This window comes from Chionomys nivalis, chromosome 20 (genome assembly GCF_950005125.1).
Source record: "Chionomys nivalis chromosome 20, mChiNiv1.1, whole genome shotgun sequence".
Classification (NCBI taxonomy): domain Eukaryota; kingdom Metazoa; phylum Chordata; class Mammalia; order Rodentia; family Cricetidae; genus Chionomys; species Chionomys nivalis.
The window spans coordinates 11,411,517-11,426,394 of NC_080105.1; positions in this window are offsets into that span (position 1 = coordinate 11,411,517).

The following is a 14,878-nucleotide window of genomic DNA, read 5'->3' on the forward strand; positions in this document are numbered from 1 at the left end:
CATATTCCCAGACTGAGAGAAGGTGCTGTTTTTACTCTATACATCAGGGCCATAGAGAAATCTCCCAAGGCCGGGGCAGGTTTCCAAACTCACTGAGGCATTTGACATTTGACATTTAGGTGTAAGATCCATTTGGAGTTAATTGTGTGGAGGCTGTAAATGTCATCTCGTGCACTAGGTAGCACTCCACTGCTAAGCTGTGATGTAAAAGAGGAGAATTGGTGATACAAAGGATTCATTAGGACATAGTCACACAAAGGAGAATTTAGTTAAAGGAGGAGTGCTTCTAAAAATACCCCAAAGAAAAGTAACATGCTAACCAGGCCTGCTAGAGATTAGGATGCTAGTTCGTAAATGTTTATTTATCTTTTAAGTATATTGGTTTTTTTAATATTTTATTTATTTATTATGTATACAATATTCTGTCTGTGTGTATGTCTGCAGGCCAGAAGAGGAAGCCCTCATTACAGATGGTTGTGAGCCACCATGTGGTTGCCGGGAATTGAACTCAGAACCTTTGGAAGAACAGGCAATGCTCTTAACCACTGAGACATCTCTCCAGCCCCTTTTAAGTATATTGTTATTGGTCACATAGGATAGCTTTCTCAGAAACATTTTTCTAAAAGGCTGGAGGTACAGCTGTTGTATAATTAATATGCCTTCCCAGGGAGAATTCACTCTAAACACTTAAAACTTTAATAAATAAGAATCTCATTAATAGCAGCATGCATCCAGCTCTGGTGAATGCTAAAAGAGGGACCAAACTAAAAGAGATTTTATAGTCCACATATGCTATCATCCTTAAGTCTCTTTTAGGCACCAGGATATACACTGCACAATTTAAATGGAGACAGAAGACTGCAAGTGTAGCCACTCAGGCAGATGAAATCTACAGTTTAGATTTACATTTAAATGTATCAGTACATTTGAAATATGTATTACTGCCACAATTCTCACACATACAAAGGGCATAGACCATGAATGCAGAAAACATCAAAAAAAAAGTCACCTATCGGCAGTGTGGATGCTATCTTAGATGATAGCTTAGTCCTGCTAAGCTACTCTAACTTCAGAATAAAGCTGCTTTTGCCTATGGCATACTGGCTCAGAGGGTAGACAGAGTTGCTTCCATAAAACACCAGAATGGGTTCATTTTAGCTACCCTGCCTGCTGTCTATCTCAAAACTGTGACAGCATTGTAGAGCATTCCATTCGTTTACATTATAATTTGGGTTTTTGTATATGGGTGTTTGCCTGCAAGTGTCTGTGCACAGTACTTGCAGAGGCCAGAAGAGGGCATCAGATCACTTTGGACTGGAGTTATAGGAGATGGCTAGCCAGGAGGTGGTTTGTGGGCATGGAACTTGTGTCCTCTGTAACAACACCCAGTGCTCTTACCTACTCAGCTGTCTCTCTAACTGCTTTTTGGTTTAAAATTTATTTAAATTAAATAAAAATTTATTAAATTAAATTAAGATATATTACATTACTTTCCCCTTCCTTGTTCTCTTTCCATTCCTCCCCATATTCTTCCCTTCCAATTCCTCCTTGTTAAATATGTATGAATAAGAACATATAAATATATGAATAAAATCTGCTGAATACATTTTTGTTAGTTGTGTGTATATGTTTTCAGGACTGAACACATTGCATTGGATATTCAATTAGGGAACTTATTCCTGCCTGAGACTAATTCTTCCACATGTAAAATTCCATTCTTTAATAAGTAACAGGAGTCTAACCCTGAAGTGATCTAGGCTGCCTTGTACAGGAAACATTATCAAAGATAGAAAACGTGGGGTGTAAATACCTCAGCTAACACTTGTTGGTGTCCTGGCCTTGACGTTCTTGAGCTGCAGGGAAGACTGTGAACACAGTACTGAGTCAGTCACAGGCTCTTTTGGTTCTGTGGCCCTCATACCATACCCACTAATCATTCTCATCTTGAATGACTTCAAAATCCTGAACTTCCTGCCTCAACTTTCTAAGACTCATGATTACAAGTCTGTGCCACCATGCCTGGCTTAGATGGCTTCAACTTCATTTAGTGAGTTATTGGAATGACAGGATCAGTAAGATGAGCATTTACACTTAACTATAGAAGACCGCTTATCTCTGTGAGCCTGGATTTCACCATCTGCGAATAAGAACAGAACTCTGCCCAAGTCCCTTGATGAGTTGTAACAGACTCAGTGATAAAGAAAAACAATATTGCTCATAGTAGTTGGAAGGCAATGAACTTTAAGGCTTGTGGGGGCTGTATTTGGTGAAGGCCTTCTTTTGATACTGGAGTTAGAAACAGAGCCTGTGTCCTAGCTACCCTAACCAACCAGGCTCAGCCAGTTATCCTCAGTAAGCCAATCAAAATACCCAACTCATCCAATTGTGACCTGTCTACTTATAATGCAGGCACACACTGAAGGCAAGGTGGGCAGATCTCTCTAATATCCTAGGACAACCTGGTCTACAGAGTGAGTTCCAGGCCATACAGGCGATCATAGCAGACCATTCTTTAAAAGAAAGAAAGAGAAAAAAGAAAGGAAGGAAGGAAGAAAGGTAAGAAGGAAGGAAGGAAGGAAGGAAGGAAGGAAGGAAGGAAGGAAGGAAGGATAGGAAAGGAAAAAAAGCAAATTTTTTTTTTTTTTTTTTTTTTACACGGAAAGTTAAGCCACTTTATTTAATAGGACGCCGGAACTCTGCCATTTTCGCGGGCGAAGCGGCGGTAGCAGTCTCCAGATCCGGTGGAACCTGGCAGACAGCGCGGCGCGACACACTCGTGAGCATGACGGGAAAAAGCAAATTATTAATGAAAACTGAAGACATGATACTTATTCAGTGTGACTAATTTGGGAAAGTGATATAAATGTCAGGTAACTATTCCATTCTTGGGGTCCTAACAGGTTTGGATAGAAGGCAAAAGATATGCAAAAATTAAGTAATATAATGAAGTCATATAATAAATTTTTCCCATATCTAATACTCTTTCACATTATCAGCTTCTGTCTCTCCTGCAAGGCTGTCAGATAAGGAATAGAGACATTCTGTAGTGGAGACTTGGTCTTTTCCTACAACGAGATTCCCAGGGACATTAGAATTTCATGGGGTCTACTGTTTTGATAGTTTTGGCCAAAGCGGCATATATAAATGTCTCTTTAAAATATCCTTATTCCTATCAGGCAGGCACGTTACAGGGATGTCAGGTGGTGACTAAGGAGCTTTTAGATCCAAGTAGGTACTGCAAAGTGAGAGTCCATAGGGTATTGGCACTGACAGCTACGTGTAGTTCACACACACACACACACACAAAGTCAGGAAGGAGAAACAGACCTGGAGGGGGCTGACCCATCATAGGTGAGTGTTACAGAGATCACAGTAGTAGGTCAGCTTGTCCTCAGGTACACCCAAAGACTATTCTCTGCCCATTTTATCCTTTGACTCTCATGCCCAAAGTTCCTGCCCTAACTATTTCTCCAAACACCACATCTCTTTTTAAATGCCTACTTCTCCCAGTCTTAGAGTAACTTCCTTTTATGTCTCAGATCTCCTGACAACCAGGATGTCATCTGGAGTCACCAGCATTCGGGGTTCCTAGCTGAAGGTTTGGCAGAATCAGGGAAGAAGAATATGATTATGCTCAGACAAGTCAGTCTTCAACTGACTTTTAAAAATTATAAAATAATTTTTCTTAGGGTTAAAAATGTAGTCAAATGCCTCAATATTTACTGTAGGTGGGACCCATTCATCTATTGGTGCTGATCTAACCTTTAAAGGCCTGAGTGTGTTTTTGCATTCTAAGTTGACATTTTCAAAAGCCACATATTCAATAAGTACTCATCTGGCTTCTGGATCTGTTACTTCTATTTGTACAGCTTTTGTTAATCTTTGTAAAAAGTCACTAAAGGGTTCTTTTGGGCCTTTTTTAACCTTAATATATGATTCACTTATTCTTCCTAGCCTGAATCTTGTCTGAAGCATTTAAGGCTGCTGTATAGCATAGGGACAAGATGTGTTCATTATAAAAAGCTTGAGCCTGAAGATCAGCATAACAGCCCTCACCAAAAATTTGATCTTGGGAAGCCTCAAATCCTTTGACCCTTCCTTGCTGTTCTAGGACCTTGGCCTCTTTTCTTTAATAGCACTTCCATTGTAACAGTGGCCCATCTTCCAGAATCACTGAGACTAATTGTGTGGAGTAGCCACATTGCTAGAAGCCCATGTCTTTATCATCTTCCTAACAAACGGTGAATGCATGCCATAAAATACTACTGCTTGTTGAATGTCTTTTAGAACTTTCATACCTGTAGGTTTCCATTTACTTTCTTTGTGTCCATTTGGGTATTGAGTATTTGGTGGTTGTCAGAGGCAATAATGGGATAAGTAGCTGAAACTCTTGGTAAGTCATCTCTGACTCTGAGAGGTACTGGCCATGTGAAATCCTTTGCTGGTACCTCTTTTCCTCGCTTATCAGTTCTGATACTTTCCTCAGTCAAGTCAAATCTTTTTACCGTTATCTTTTGTAAAGCCTGAATCTCCCGACCTGTGAATATGATTTCATCGAATCAAATAATTTCTGGTCCTCATTTTGCACATCTAATTCCAAGGTATTTAATTTTTCTATTAATGATAACTTCTCATCATTGGACATTACTTGGATTACATGCACATTGTCTTCCTGGAGAGATACTCTATCTGCTAATTTATCATAGTTTTTAACAGATTTTGATTGTCAATTTCAATAGTATGAATCCTTTCTGATAATCTCTCAGTAGCTCTTTTGCAAGGTTTCACAACCCATTGACATAGATTCAACTATGTCTATCAAATTAAGGTCATCCTTTTCAATGGTATCAATTTTTCAGCTAACTTTTAATTTTCAATGGTATAAATCCTTTCAGCTAGCTTTTCATTATTAGTCTATAAAGACTGTATCATTCTAAAAGTGTCTTATTCTTGACTCTGTTATCAAACCATTTCTTTAAGTATATAATATGAAGAACAAGGCTAAGTCCCATGATCACAAAAATGGATGTACTAGGCATGTCATATAATCCATGCAGAATTCCATCCATAGTAGAATCAAAAGGGTTTTTTAATTCCTGGGTGGTGATATTGTCTGCCACTTATTATTTATTTATTTATTTATTTATTTATTTATTTATTTATTTATCAAATGAACCTACCTCCATTATAAGTTTTCAGTAAAATGCTGTAAGTGTTATAATAATCTTTATTTGGTCAGCAGATGTCATGGTTGCGGGTACAGGGCAGGGAGACGCATTTGGCAGCCATGCCAACAATCCCGATGTGGTTCTGCAGTGGTGGCAGTTTAAATACCAACAAATATACTATCAGATTAAGAACAATTAAATCAATTTCATATATGGAGAAGGTTTTAGTTGGTCAGAATTTCAAGGAACCCAGAGCCCACAAGCCACAAATGCAAACCAGAAAAGCCTATGATCAGTAGTCCTCTGCATGAGCTGGGAACTGGAACCAAATCCAGCAGCCAAGGGGCCACTCACGCTGTTACATCTGTATATATAGTACATGTGACCACGCCCAAAATGGACCAGTATCTTAAAAGCTATTGGCTGAAGGAACTCCCACAGCATCTCAGTCAAGGAAAGTGTATTAGCCTCTCCCACAGATCTGTGTGTCTGTGAAAACCCTTATCTGATTGCTTACGGGGCAAAAGAATTCCAGCCTTGGAGTCTGCTAGGGATGGGGAATTACTGGTTTTTGTATATGACTAGGAACATTTGTAACAGGTAAAAAAGATGTAGAACAGGGAACAAGGAAGAACAAGAGAGAACAAGGAAGAGTAAGGATATAGACAAGAATAAATAAACATGGACGGACAATTTCCGTTTTGAATACTTTATTACCTTCAGAGTTTTAGCCCTCTTTAGCTATTCATGGTGTCTTTAATTGAACCCTGATACCCATTATGGGCAGTTTATAGTTAAATATGTTCACTTATATGCACAGGTTTATTGAGAGAGAGAGAGAGAGAGAGAGAGAGAGAGAGAGAGAGAACGCTAAAACTACCCTGAACTAGCTGCATGTCAAATAAGGCAATGATCACTCCAGTGGGATCTTCCTGGGAATAAGGTATTTCCTATCTTGTCCAGACTAGATAAACATAAAATAAGATGCATTCTGGTAAGAAACATAAGGGGTGAGCAAAGTTTCCTTAACTCTGCCAACTCAAAAAAATAAAAATAAAATAAAACACCAGCATTATTCAACTCAGCAGTGTCTTGGTTTGCCACTGTCACTGTGACAAACAGGTTTGAGACACCTTCCAGAGGAAAGAGCTCACCTCATGTTCCACTTCCAGCAAACAGTCAGCTACTGAGGAACAATAGGGCCCAATTTGAAGGCGAAAACTGGAGCAGAAGCCATGTGAGAGCACTGCTTCCTGGCCTGCACCTCACATCCTTCTCAACCTGCTTTCTTATATAACCCAAGCTAGTAAGCACAGAAAGTTCCCCACACCACAGACTTAGTTTTGGAGGACTTTTCTTAGTTGAGATTCCCTCTTCTCAGATGTGTCTATAATTTGCTCCTCCTGGAACCAAGGTCTCTGTCTTAGTTACTTTTCTGTTGCTTCAGTAAAACACTATGGCCAAGGCAACTTAAAGAAAGAGGGAGGGGGGCTGGAGAGATGGCTCAGAGGTTAAGAGCATTGTCTGCTCTTCCAAAGGTCCTGAGTTCAATTCCCAGCAACCACATGGTGGCTCACAACCATCTGTAATGGGGTCTGGTGTCCTCTTCTGGCCTGCAGGCATACACACAGACAGAATATTGTGTACATAATAAATAAATAAATATATATTTAAAAAAAAAGAAAGAGGGAGGGAGGGATGGAGGTGAGAGGGGAAAAAAGAAGAGGAGAGAAAGTGAAATATAAATCAAATTTTAATCTGTTTAAAAATAAATATTAGCCAGGTCCTAGATAAATGTCGCAGATATTAATAAGACTCTTGCAGAGGAACTGAGTTGGGTCCTTATCACCCAAGTCTAGTGATTTACAACTGCTTGAAACTCATGCTCCAAGGCCATGATTCTCAACCTTTCACCCCCTGCGACCTTTTAATATAGTCCCTCAGGTTGTGGATACCCCAAAGCATATAGTTATTTCATTTCTACTTCGTAACTGCAATTTTTCAATGGTTATGATTCGTAATGTAAACATCTGTTGTGCAGTACAATCACAGAGTAAGACTACATCCTCTTCGTTCTTTCTGGCTTCCTGTCATACCACAAGTTCTCTCCTAAATGTACCCGCTATGGGCTTTGATGTGGCACTAACACTTTGCCATGATCAGAAGACAAATTGATGACACTAGTTACCTCTGACCTTTGGAAATAAAGAACAGTCAAAAAATAGTCCAGTATGTCTGGTTCTGGTAGTTTGGAGAGGCATGCTAGTAAAGGTTTGAATATTATATATATATATAAATATCTGTTATTCTATAGAAGTTAGTCAAAGTTATTTTAAGAGCCGAACCGTGTTAAGAAATGAAATGCTTGTATCACATTGTCAGTTGTTGCATGAGTCTTAGAATGTTGACATCACACTGGTCTGTCACCCTGACTACTACAGAATACTCAGACTTCAGTTGTTGGTGTACCAACTTCTGTAGCCATCTTTGGTGTTTATTGCCATGTAAGGAAAAGAGAACTTAACATTCATTGAAAGGCTTGCCATTCCAGGCTCCACTCTAAAATAATGTTTTATTAAATGGTTTTGAATCGTAGGATAGACTAATGGTATCACTCCCAGCATTCAATTTAGTTTTCCCCACCTAACTCTGTTCTGCCCTGATCTGCTATAGGCTCAAGACAGTTTCTTTATTAACCAATGGTAGTCACAGCGTAGAGAGGGAAATCCCACATCAAGGAAAAGTGAACTTAGTGTTCATTGAAAGGCTTGCCATTCCAGGATCCACTCTAAAATAATGTTTTATTAACTGGTTTTGAATCTTAGGATAGTCTAATCATATCAGGATAGGTTCTGTCTTGGTTCTTTCAGACCATGTTAACTCAGCAGTGGATCATAAGAAACTACTCATGTTGACAATATTCATTGCCAATTCCCTAAAGAGATGGGGATATATATGTCAGAGGATTTATATCTGGGATACATGGGAGAGTACTGCCTGTAAGTCTATGAAAATGCCTGTCCAAGTTACAAGCAAGGGTTATTCTCTCTCTGCTACATCTAATTGTTTTACCCAGGATTCCTAGCTCACTTTTCCTAAGTACTTGTTATACAATACCAAGTCCTGCCCCCCCAGAGTATAAAATTGTAAACCTAAACACATTCTTTGGAAATTGAAGCTTGCAGCCACTGTTAACTTGTAACAATTACATTCTGCTTAAGAACCAACATCCTGGCAGTTACTGTGTATAGAGATAAACTTTTAACCCTTGCCTCCTGCCTTCCACCTAGGCAGTTAGAGTGGACAAAGGTTAGCTTCTAGCTATTGCCTCTAAGGGACTCCCTGTGCTGCATTCCCTTAACTTTTAGCTGTTCTCCTACCTGACTCTACCTTCTGCCTTGCATTCTCTCAGGGACAGCAAAAAGCATTTGTGTCAGTCACAGACTTTCACAAACATCTTAAGTCCTTTAATCAAAAGTTTAAAACTTAAAACGTAACGTGACTTTAAGCCTGGCCTCAAGGCTGTAAAAGGTCTTTGACACATACCTGGTGCTTGATTTTACTATAAGAAGAGACTCAAAAACAACTCCCATGATCACCGTGTCAGAAACCCAAACTCTGCCCTGTGGCCCCGGTGAGCTGGAAGGTTTTTTGGCCCATGGTGACTGGAATAAAGCTTGCTTCTGGTTCATAGACCTCAGGGTCTGTACTCCATTTTTTGCCTGCCCTTGGGACCCAACACCCACCTAACATTTTGTGCCTTATCACCATCTCCATCTCCTTCTGAACAATACTAGAACTTCTGTTTCAACACAAAGTTTTGTTAGAAACAGGTCACACTCCAACCCGAAGATTTAGAACTATCTGGTTTGCAATAAATTGTTAAAATGCCCACCATATATTGTGTTCTTTAGAACATATTTTCCAATAAGTAACATAGCTTCAGATTGGACAGGAATAACTTCCCAAACATTCTCATTTACTTTCATATGTGTGTATCATGAAACTGAATTGGTACTATAGTAAACCTATCTTCACACCATTGCTTGACATATGTATATGAGGACAACCATTGGCTGTTGTCTCTCTTTGTCTCTTTGATTCACAGGGATCTTAACTGTTTGCTAAGTAAAAGTTAGGGTGTCTGTGCATATTCCTTAAAAGGTATAGTTTATGTCTATGACAGAGTAATATTCAGTTAAGGAAATGTGTAAATTTGAAATATACACACTCTAGTCACAGAGCACGATATAAAAACAACAGGAATGCGAGTCCCATAATTATGAGCCTTTTTTTTATGGTGGGTAAGAGAGAGAAAACTCCAAAGGAATCTTAAAGAGTTCAGAGCAGAGGAAAACAGGACAGACTGGACATACCCAGGGCTATCTGAGACAATAGTGGAGTTAGTGAGGGGGCAGTCTTTACTTTCTTATAGAGAACAAGGTCAGCTCTGGAACATCCTGGGGTCAAGCACAGCGCAGAAGGAGATGGAGAAGTGGAGAAGGGACAAGAGGCTAGGTGGGGCTTAGAACTGTATAAAAGCTACTTGTAAATAAAGAATGAGGGAGCCTGGGGACATGAATTGTGCCACAGAAATCTATCAGTGGAGAGTCACATGTTCCTTCTGCCAGAAACAAGAAAAATGATTCCTCTTACCATCCAGGAAGAATTTCACAAGTTCTTCACTATTATATAAAATAATCAGCAAAACTGTTTCATAGTCCAGTTTGATCTGGGCCAAGTCCAGAATTTCTGGACATATATACTTTCTGAGACCTAACAAATGTAATATAAATCATTAGGGGAACTTGTTTTTGTTTCTTTCATATTAATTTATGTTCTCCTACAAAATAATGAGTTCCATTATGACATCTCAATATATATATTGCACTCTTTTTTGCACTTATTTATCACACTTATTTTATGTCAGAAATGCTCAGCAGAAAGTCTTTATAAAGAACCGTATAGTTTGATAGACTTTTATGTTACTTAGCACTGTATAATCCCACATATCAGTAGTACAGTTTTTGAATGCACATTCCATTACTATCACCAAAATTTTGTCATTTTAAATACATAGACATTCTAGTTTTACATGTTTTTTCTATGACTATTATGTGCCAAGGTATACTATATATTTTATTAGGAGATTTAACAGTGTCTCTCACGTTGTTTCAGTCATGATCCTTTGTGCCTCCGAAGTTCACTTCTAGGCATGTTTGTCTCCTCCCTTGTATTCATAGCTGTCTGACTCCCCCATGTATGTAAACAGAAGCTGCTTGCTCATTTCCCAGCTGCCCAGACCCAAAACAATCACACTGAAACTATATTAATTGCAACAGTGCTTGGCCAATAACTCTAGCATATTCCTAGGTAGCTCTTACATCTTAAATTAACCCATTTCTATTAATCTATGTATCGCCATGTGATTGTGGCCTACCAGTAAGGTTCCATCCAGCATCTATCATCTGTCTCCGGCATCAGCTTCCTGGCTTCTCCCTGACTCTGCCTTCTTTCTCCTCCTCTATCTGCTTGGAATTCCTGCCTTTCCCTATTCTGTGCTGCAATGGGCCCAAAGCAGTTTCTTTATTAACCAATGTTATTAACAGCATACGTTGGGGAATCCCACATCCCCTTCCCTTTTCTGTCTAGATAAAATGGGATGTTTTAACTTTAACATAACAAGATTTCATACAACAAAGCAGTTATCAATCAAAAATTATAATTACAATATTTATGTCTACTTTGTTTTTCATCCCAAAAGAATGTTGAGCACAGAAAAAGCACTCAACTTGGAGCTTGTTTTCTTCTTGGCAAAACTGGCCTTTGGGCAAGGAATTGCCCATGCCTCAATCACTGGCAAAATGTATGGTATCCAGACAGAACAAGCAGGATATAACACAAAAGACTGTCAAACCTTGCCAAGACAAGATAAGATGGCTCTGAAATTTTCCTGCCTCTGAAACTCGTCTGTCAGTTACTCTAGGCCTTAGCCAAAGTTGGTTGCTCCAACATTGCAAATGAGACTTTGGTAGATGGTCCAGGTAGCCAGCTGTCTCTGTCATTTATTATACATTTTGGAAGTTGTTTGATTGTACTTCCCATTTACTCAAGTAATACTATTTCCCTTCTCAGGTCTTCGATGGGGTTGAAGATTACATAGTCATAGTGACTTTCCTCTCATGACTTGGCCAAGCTATTTCTAATACAAGACTTAGACTCCTTAAGATAGGATAATTATTGAAACATTTAACATATGTTTCTTCCTTGATATTGTTTATGCTGGTTGCAGTTCTAATTTTTATACTTGATATTTTTCTTATTGTAGTTTTGTATTAGGCTTAGAACTCTCTTATTTAGACAAAAGTGGGAGGTGTTTTGAGAACTCTTTCAGCCAATAGCCTTTAAGATATCAGCCTACTTGGGCATTGTCTCTTATACTACAGATGTAGCTGTAAAGCTTGTGAACATGCTCTTTCCTGGTTGCTGGATTCAGTTGCTGTTCCCTGTTTGTGCAGAGGACTGTGATCTGTGAGTCTACCCGTAAATAAATAACCCTTTATTATACTCAATTCTGAGTAGTGTTGGATTACTTTATAGCTTCCATCTTCACATGTATGAAGTTTTCTTACTCTATTTCAGCAAAGCACATTTTTTTAAAGAGATTATCTTTGTGTCATTATCTGAATACTTTCTTCCCCTTTGTTGGTTTCTCTAAAGATTATGCATTAAAATTGCTTAGTGTTTCTCCCATATTGAATATGAGAGGTATTTATATTAAATTCAAATAATAAGCACTTCTGTATTTAGGAATATATAAAGTGTTTCATGAGTGCATTTCCATTAAACTCTTTGAAGAAATGAAATTTGGACATCATATTGAGACTAGTTCACATTCAATTAAATATGTATTAGGTATTTTCAATAATTCATGCCACCAAATACCACTGAATTTTTCTGCTACATTACTTTTGTTTTGGTTATATTAGATGTGTTGATTATTCAATGCAGGTTGGAGTCCATAGAGATAGTCAACCCTTCTGACAAAACCAGCTGCAGACAGAATATAATCGGAATGGGGGTGAGCAGTTAATGGTAGAAACATAAAATATGCTTCTCTTTGGACAAGAATCTATACAGAGTACACAGGAACTTACAGCGAATTTCCATGGGACTGTGCAGGTTCAATCACGAATGTAGGACCATGGCAAAGGGAGAAAAAAGTCTCTGTATGAATGTTCTTTACAGCATTAATCATTATTTTTCAGAAAGTGGAAATAATGCATTATTAAACTTATGTATTAAAAAAACCAGTGCATAGCACAGAGTTGTGAACAAGAAGAATAAGAACAGTGAGTTGTATAAGGGTTGTTGTTTGGATTAGAAAAATGTTCCTCAGCAAAATAATGTCACTAATTTTAAGACCTGTGAATGTGCCAAATTTCACTGAATCAAGCTTTTTCAACACATATTTTACAATTTGTGTTATCCAACTTCAGGTTATATTAAATAGAGTGGTGCATGCTATGGCGAAACATAGTGAGCTTACTAGTAATTAGCACCAGAAGACTTGATTTGAGACTCTCAAAAATGAAGAACTAGTTTCCTTTCTTTCTTCCTTTCTTCTTTCCTTCCTTCCTTCCTTCCTCCTTCCTTTCTTCCTTCCTTCCTTTCTTTCTTTCTCTTTTCAGGGTTTCTCTGTGTAACAGTCCTGGCTGGTCCTGAACTTGCTTTGCAGACCTGGTTAGCCTAATTACTAGTAAGAACCAGCAGCTAGCTGTTTTGTTTTTCTGACCTTCAGGTTGAACCCCAATATCTGTCTCTGGGTTTAAATTAATTGTGCTACGCACAAGGAATATACCTTCTTCTCAGCACCTCATGGAACCTTCTCTAAAATTGACCACATACTCGATCACAAAGCAAATCTCAAGAGATATGAAAAGTTTTAATAGCTTATTGTATCTTATTAGATCACCACGGGTAAAAGTTAGAATTCAACAGCACAAAATACAAAAAGCCTAGAAACTCATGGGAATGGAACAATGCTCTACTGAATGACCATTGGGTCAAGGAAGGAATAAAGAAAGAAATTAAAGACTTTCTAGAACTGAATGAAAAATGAATCCACAACATATTGAAACTTACAGGACACTATAAAAGAAGTCCTAAGAGGAAAGTTTATCTCACTAAGTGCCTAAATAAAGAATTTGGAGAAATCTAACACTAGCGACTTAACAGCACACCTGAAAACTCTAGAACAGAAAGAAGCAAATTCAAGAGTGTAGGCGGTGGCTGCTTGTTTGTTCCTGACTGTCCAGACCTGAAAAGAAAAATCACAGAAACTGTATTAATTAAAACACTACTTGGCCAATGAATCTAGCATATTCCTAGCAAGCTCTTACATCTTAAATCAACCCATCTCTATTAATCGATGCATCACCACAAGGTCATGGCCTACCTGCAAGGTTCCGGCGTCTGTCTCCTCCGGTGACTACATGGCATCTCCCTGACTCTGCCTACTTTCTCCCAGCATTTCAGCTTAGTTTCCCCACCTAGCTCTCTTCTGCCCTGCTATATGACCAAAGCAACTTTATTCGTTAACAAAACACATTCACGGCATACAGAGGGGAATCCCACATCACAAGAGGAACAGGTGGCAGGAAATAATCAAGCTAAGGCTGAAATCAATAAAATAGAAACAAAGAGAACAATACAAAGAATCAATTAAACAACGAGTTGCTTCTTTGAGAAAAATCAACAAAATAGACAAACCTTTATCTAAACTACCCAAAAGGCAGAAAGAGAATATCCAAATTAGCAAAATGGAGACATAAAAACAGACACTGAGAAAATCCATAGAATCATCAGGTCATATTTCAAAAACCTGTACTCTACAAAATTGGAAAAATCTAATAGAAATGGACAGTTTTCTTGATAGGTACCATATACCAAAATTAAATCAAGAGCAGATAAACAATTTAAATAAACCTATTACCCCTAAGGAAATAGAAGCAGTCATTAAAAGTCTCTCAACCAAAAACAGCCCAGGGCCGGATTGATTCAGCATATAATTCTACAAGAATTTGAAAGAAGATTTAATACCAATATTCCACAAACTGTTACACAGAACAGATGGAACACTGCCAAACTCTTTTTCTAAGGCTACAGTTACCCTGAAACCCAAACAACACAAGGACACAACTAAGAAAGAGAATTACAAACCAATATCCCTGGTGAACATTGATGCAAAAATATTCAATAAAATACTTGCAAACTGAATCCAAGAACACATAAAAAAAAAAAAAGGTTACCAACCATGATCAAGTAGGCTTCATCCCAGAGATGTAGGTATGGTACAACATATAAAAAATTGTCAATATAATCCACCATATAAACAAACTGAAAGAAATCACAGGATCAGGATCATTTCATTAGATGCTTAAAAAGCCTTAGACAGAATTTAACACCCCTTCATGATAAAGATCTTGGAGCGATCAGGGATACAAGGAATGTATCTAAACATAATAAAGGCAATATACAGCAAGCCAACAGCCAAAATTGAATTAAATGGAAGCTAAAAACAATTCCACTAAAATCAGGAACAACACAAGGCTGTCCACTTTCTCCATACCTATTCAATATAGTACTTGAAGTTCTAGCTAGAACAATAAGACAACAAACGAAGATTAAAGGGATACAAACTAGAAAGG